At 34.4% G+C, this 7,500-nt stretch overlaps 1 protein-coding gene across 4 annotated transcripts in view; it reads left to right on the top strand.

The window, feature by feature from the left end:
- LOC106878079 (uncharacterized) overlaps positions 1 to 7,500 on the top strand; it is a 498,193-nt gene that overhangs the window by 108,089 nt on the left and 382,604 nt on the right. The window lies entirely within an intron of this gene.

Raw genomic sequence — 7,500 nt, 5'->3', positions numbered from 1 at the left:
ACACGTTGAGAATTAAGTTACATTTTCTGGAAACGAATACATAGAGAACAAACTCATTTTACAATCCAGTAAACACGTATGTGTGTGTGTGTGAGTCTGTGTGTGCCTGTGCGCGCGCGCGTATGTTCCTTAAGGATTCAAAAACTGTGTTGCCGATTTTGACGTATGAGGTATCAAAAGATTCAGTAATCTTTTTTGTTACCAAATATGTTTTTTGCACAACTCTTGTTTACCACAAAAATAACCTCGAAAACGAGGTCGGGCCGTACAAGTTTGGGGTCTTTAGCTAAGGGAGACAACTCTGCCTGAACATTGTTCATGTCTTAGAGCATAATGAGAAAATGTTCAAAATACGTGGGGTTTTACCAGGGAATGAAACTTCGAAGATATGCCGTCAACTTTATTTAGTGTTATTAGTATTATTTAGTAGATAATCTTTTAATGTGAAGAATGCATTTCTGTGTTTTATTTAGCCCAGAGTAGCAGACCCGTCGCATAGTATATTGTTCTTCTTGAAATACTGTTAATCTGTGTCTTTCTTTTGATGAAAGGATGTGTTTTAAGAGAGATTTGGCTGCTATTTGTAGCACCTCAAGTTACCTCAGTTACTTTGTGCGTTGTGTGTGTGTGTGTGTGTGTGTGTGTGTGTGTGTGTGTGTGTGTGTGCGTGTATTTTGTTGTGGTGAAAAAATAGATTCTCTCACAATATTTCTCACAATAATTTTTAAAGGAATCTGGACATCTGTCTTACTACCAACCATTCAACTTTAATTTACAATTCTTAACTGTTTCAAGTCAAGTAGACTAAGACGTAAATATAGTGTTATCGTAGAAGTTGAATACGAAGTTTTGAACTCATCATTTTGTAGTTTGTAATCCATTTCCTTAAATTTGAAGCCATTAAATCATTAAAAATTATGTTACTGGGTTTAGGCTTTCGACTGTCGCCGTGATGGGGTATCACTTTGAAAAATTTGATTGATCATACTGACCTCAGTACGTATTTCAATCTGGCATTTATTTTATAGATCTCTGCTAGCTTTCAGACACAGTGGGACACAATACTCGATTTAACAACAAATAGGAACAAACACAAACGCACGCACACACTTACACACACACACACACACACACACACACACACACACACACACACACACACACACACACACACACACACACACACACATTAGATGCAAGAAAGGCTGTGTGGTTGAGAAGTTTGCTTCTACTATAGCCCTAGGCCAACCACAGATTTGTGACTGAATTTCGTAGACGCAAACTATAGCGTTGTTCATCCGAATATGATCGAAAAACATGTTTATAAAGAGAAGTTTTTGCTTCATACTCCTCGTGTACTGATTCTGCCTATAAGAAAAGAACAAATAACACAATGTGGCTGTAGATCATAACACCCGGGCAACGCTTGGGTGCATTGCTAGTATATATATATATATATATATATATATATATATATACACACACACACACATATATGTATATATATATATATATATATATATATATATATATATATATATATATATTTATATATATATATATATATATATATATATATACATATATATATATATATATATATATATATATATATATATATATATATATATATATATATATATATATATATATATATATATATATATATACATACATGCAAGTATGCGTGTGTGTTTATATAAATAAGTGTGGTGTGTATATGTATACAGAGAGAGAGAGAAAAAGGGAGCGAGAAAGAGGGAGAGGGAGACAGAGAGATGTTTTAGAAATTTTCTCTTGCTTTTGTTTGTTTTACATCGTTGAATTTGCAACTTCGGTGTATTTCAGGATCAGAAGTGAAGTTGCGTTCGATAATGCTAACTTTTTACAACCTATACTTATGAAATATATTAAGCAGACTAACTTCCTGTGTTGCTTAATCTCCTGTTTCAAGTGAAACCGAAAAGAATAGTGATAAAAGTTAGACATTTTATCTGGCCACTTTTCCAATGGCAACTTGGTTTTGACTCTATTGTTTTAATTGTTTTACTGTCTAAAGCGTCTGTTTCAATTCACTTGATAATGGCATAGGAATATGCATGACATAACGGCTTGCTACACATCTATCTTTCAAAATAAACATAACTTTTCTACTTCCCAACGGAATGGCTGATATTGGTAGTAGGTATATTGGTTTTGGTATTTTATTTCCTTTTTGTATGTGTGTTTCTTTCTTTTTTGTTTTGTTTTGCTGTTTTCTATCCATTTTGTTTTTCATCTTAGCATAGGTGTTATATATTTTATAAATTTGGACGATTGCATTTTGTTGAAGCAAGTAATTTTACACCAAGTTGTATTCTCCACCATCACCAGCAAATAGTGGTGTAATAGCAGCACTTACCAGTAATCCCTTCACGTACTCACATATTGGTACATCAAAACTAGAAAAGTATTGCACATCGTTTTAGCAATTTAACACTATAGATATAACGAACTGTCGAATCCTAAGTATGTGATAGGTAAGAATGCAATGTCATTCCAGAGTTAAAAGTCAGTTATTTCTAAAACTGAAGAAAATAACTGGGGAACCTGAATACTTCTGGGAGGCGTGCAAAACTTCGTTTGGAAAATTTTTACACTGGAATATATTTTGCAGTTTCGGTATCCTTTTTATAATTATGTTTTCAACTAATTGAGTATTTGGAATAATCACCCCCTCTTTCTCGCTCGCTTTCTTCACATCTTCATGTACCGTGTTCGTTTTACAGCCATCGGCGATCATGGATTCCCATACAAAAACTGGAAAATTTGTTTTCCTGATAAAGTTACCACAGCTGTTACCAGTTTTCACATAACCAGTTTATTCGCAGTTTACTCTTGCTCTACCTAGGTTACCATTAAATCAAAGGGCCTGATAATCTCTTACGCAGGGTGATCGGTTTTCATGTCCACATGGGAGTGGAGCTATTTAACACATTTCTAGGAGGCACACCTCCCCCGAGTCATGTATATTTTCGTCACAGGATCCGTGATTTAACCAGTAACTCGGACCCTGAACAGTTACTACTACCAGCAAATCTGATAGTTGTGGTGATTAAGTATTAACTCCATACCCCACCTCCTAAACTCCTGCACTTTCAACACGGTGTACCCTTTCTGCATAGAATTTGAAGTTATTACATTTATTTTTAAAACGTGGATATCTGAAGAAATTCTCGAGACATAATTTAAGTTGCGATTGTAGTGTATATTCAGAATCTCAACCATTTCCCCCACTTGATTAGAGTTTGAAAAATAATTATATTACATATGCTAGATTTAGCGTGGAGGTACAATGGCCCAGTGGTTAGGGCAGCGGACTCGCGGTCATAGGATCGCGGTTTCGATTCCCAGATCGGCGAAAACACCTAAAGCTCCACGAGGCTCCAGCAGGGGATGGTGACGAACCCTGCTGTACTCTTCCACAACTTTCTCTTACTTCCTGTTTCTGTTGTGCCTGTAATTCAAAGGGTACACGTGTCTGTGGAGTGTTCAGCCACTTGCACGTTAATTTCACGAGCAGGCTGTTCCGTTGATCAGAACAACTGGAACTCTCGACGTTGTAAGCGACAGAGTGCCAACAACTAGACTTAGCAGTATAATTTTTTTTTTGTTTTTTGGAATACGTTTTTTGTCAGATGGCAATGAACTCCATGGCGGCATTCCAACATGAAAGAAATTCACCCACTGCTTTCACCCTCTGCTCAAACTGTCGAAGAGTAAAGCACTAAAATTCTTTCCAATGTAAGATAAAATATGGTATGTTGGTCAAAGTGCCTAACAGCTTAATGCCTGGAGTGAATCTGAATTCACTCCGAATTAGTAAATGAAGTATTTATTCAATCTTTTTAGTCCTACAATACAAGGTCTATCTAGTTTTTGTTATTGTTTTCCTTAATCAGCTCATCAAATGAAGTTCCTGACGTAGTCTCGATTATCTTTACAAACATGTTGATTTATTTGCACTTGTAATGATTTTTTGGACTAAGCAGAAACATTACAATTTCCAATATACTCCTTGCTTAAATATGTCTTGGAATTCTTGAGTTTCTCTTAAGGATTAAACTATGCTCTCTCTTTCATTCTCTCTCTTTCTCTTTCTCTTTCATATAATTCTCAAATCAATACATTCAGAATCTTCGTTAACCGTTGTCAGATAAGAAGATAATCTTATTGGATTCAGCAGGTATATCTACCAGTGTAATTAACATGTTGCGTCCATTCATATGGCAAACTGAATATATTAAGGTGTGAATAGCTCAGTGTTTGGAGTGTCAGGATTCACAGTCACGAGGTAGTGAGAGTTCGATTCCCGGACTGGACTGTGTGTTGTGTTCTTGAGCAAGAGACTTTATTTCACGTTGCTCCAGTTCCTTCAGTTGTAGAAATGTGTTGCGATATCACGGTGCCAAGCTGTATCGATGTTCGCTTTCCCTTGGATACCATTGATGGTGTTGGTATGCATGGGTGACTGCTGATCTTTCGTAAACAACCTTGCCCAGACTTCTGCCTTGGAGGGGAAGTTTCTAGGTTCAATCGCATGGCTATTCATGAGTTTCTAGGTGCGACCCTATGGTCATTTTTTTTTACACATTACTCTTTGAAAACTGGCCAGTCGATTGCATAAGTGGTATTCGATATCTAGTTGACGTCAATTACTTTCATTTTGGCAACCAAACTTGTTGGAAAAACAAGAGCCCCAAGTTATGAGTCAAATAGAAAAAGATGGTTCTGTTACAACACCATGTTTTCTTCTAAAGTTTTTCTGACTTTGTTTGTCATGTATATATATATATATATATATATATATATATATATATATATATATATATATATATATATATATATATATATATATATATATATATATATATATATATATATATATATATATATATATATATATATATATATATATATATATGTATGTATATATATATATATATATATATATATATATATATATATATATATATATATATATATATATATATATATACACACATATATATGGCAACAATGTTAGTATCTCAATTCCACTAAAGGATGCTTCTTTCTGCTTAGAAAGCACTGAGATCTTGAAAAATCAAATCAACTGGTCAACACGTATTTGATATGAGGCTGTACCTTCCATAGGCTTTAATTCACTAAAAACATTTTGTCCTGAACATGCACTGGTGAAAGTTGGATGCATCTAACACACCCGTGCATCTTTTATGACCGAAATTACAAGACACACGTAAATAGATAAGTAGACATACATACATACATACATACATACATACATACATACATACATACATACGCACGTACATATAAATGTCTCCCTGTATTTCATTGCAACAAAAACAGAGAATTAATTTTCTGTTGAGATTATTTCACCGAGAAGTTTTTAAAAGTCATATTACCATTATTAAAAAGAAAAAAAAAATCGTTAGAAAGGCATAAACATCGTTCAGTCTCAAATTTACACTTGTTTACGAAAACAAGGCTATTGCAAGTGATTGAGTAAGAAATCGATATATATAAAAACCTCTTTCTTCTGCATTTTCTAGAGAATCGGGGGTGGGGACGGAAAGAGGGGGAGATTGAAAGAAATAAAAGAAAAATTTCGAGAGAGAAGGGGTGGGGAAGAAGAAAACAGTGACAGGGACAGACAGGTAGACAAGCAGAAGATTGGGGTGGAATGAAATTAGACACTTGTAAGACGAACGTTATAAAAGAGCTTCTTAAAATAGCTAGATAACTCGCAAAAAACCCCAAAACGAGAAGGAAAAATAAGAAAATAACATTACAAAAACCAAAAAATATATATAAGAGAAAGAACGAAAATCTACGTACGCAACTTCACGGAATCATTTATTTTGCCATTGAAAAATAAGATGATAATGTATTTTAAAAAATCTGATTAGATATCCAAACGTTATTACTAAGAAGAACGAAAACGAAAAAAAACAAAAAAAAACACGTAAAGAGAAACTAAAAAGATGAAGAAGAGAAGTTATATAAATGGGAATGAAATAGGCATTAAGAAGTATTATGAACACAAACACACACGGAGACACATATATATATAATTGTGCGCATATATATATATATATATATATATGTGTGTGTGTATACATATATATATAAATATATACATACATACATATATATATATATATATATATATATATATATATATATATATATATATATATATATATATATATATATATATATGTATGTATGTATGTATGTGTGTGTGTAGATATGTTTATGTGAATCAATCAACGTTTATACACACACAAGTACTTACGAACACACACATACAAATACATTTTTTTCTTTCCACCTATCGTTTTCTCCCTTTTCTTTGCTACCGTTTTCCCTATTTACCTCGTTAACGCTCTTTCTTTGTCTAGCAACCGTTCTCTCGTTTTCTCTCTACCTTTATTTGGCCTGCCTTTCTTGTTTACATCCATCTGCCTTTCGGTCGTCATAAACGTCTATCTATTCTTCCATCTTGGTTACTTTTTATCCATTTATACGGCCGTCTATGTTTCTATCATGCCCTCTTTTTCTCCCTCTGCTTCCTTGTTTTGATCACTTTCACGACAAACTCTTCTCTGTCACCGTCTCTTTTGTCCTACTTTCTATTCTTCATGCTACTCAATCCATTCAACTGCTCAGTCCATGTTTAACTGCTTCGGATTTGTTTTGGTCTTCATATCCTTTTCTTCAAAGCCGTAATGTAAACAATATTTCCTATTAGCTTATTTTGCCAGAGTTGCATATATTCTTTTCACAAATCGAACGAAATATTCTCTCTGTATATGCGTATATAAGCTGTTTCATTTTGTATTCATTTCGCTCTCCCCAGAGCATCCTTATATCTGCTATTCGGGCCTTGTCTCTACATGTTTTAGTTCTTCTTCGTGTATTGTGTCCTATAGGTTACGTTGATGAAACCACGAAAGTTAACAGTATTGTCGGATGGGGTCAAAATTGTAATATTTGGTCGACAACTTCGTGTGTTTCTGCTTGTTTTTTTTCTCCCTCTAAATTTCTTTATCGTACATCTATTCCATTTCCCCCCTATAAATTCATTCACACACACACACACACACACACACACACACACACACACACACACACACACACACACACACACACACACACACACACAGATATGTAGCAGTGGCTGTGTGGTAATAAGTTTGCTTTCCAACACAGCACAACTGCATGGAAACTTGGGTACATACCTCCTACTATAGACGTTGTAGGTAGACAGAAACTAAAAGAATCCCGTCATATGTGCATGTGTGTGTGTGTCCTCTATCAGTGTTTGCCTGAGTTGAAATTCTAGAATGATGTTTGCTTAACCCCCAAAAAGTTAATTTAAAGAAACAGAAACTTTATGCTTCCAGAAAGTCAAGCGTAAAAACCTAATACATAAACCACCTTTCTAATCACTCT

The sequence above is a fragment of the Octopus bimaculoides genome, chromosome 9 (assembly GCF_046866305.1).
Source record: "Octopus bimaculoides isolate indiv1 chromosome 9, ASM4686630v1, whole genome shotgun sequence".
Taxonomy (NCBI): Eukaryota; Metazoa; Mollusca; class Cephalopoda; order Octopoda; family Octopodidae; genus Octopus; species Octopus bimaculoides.
Note: the sequence above shows the minus strand (reverse complement) of the source record. Positions and strands in the feature narration are given on the sequence as shown.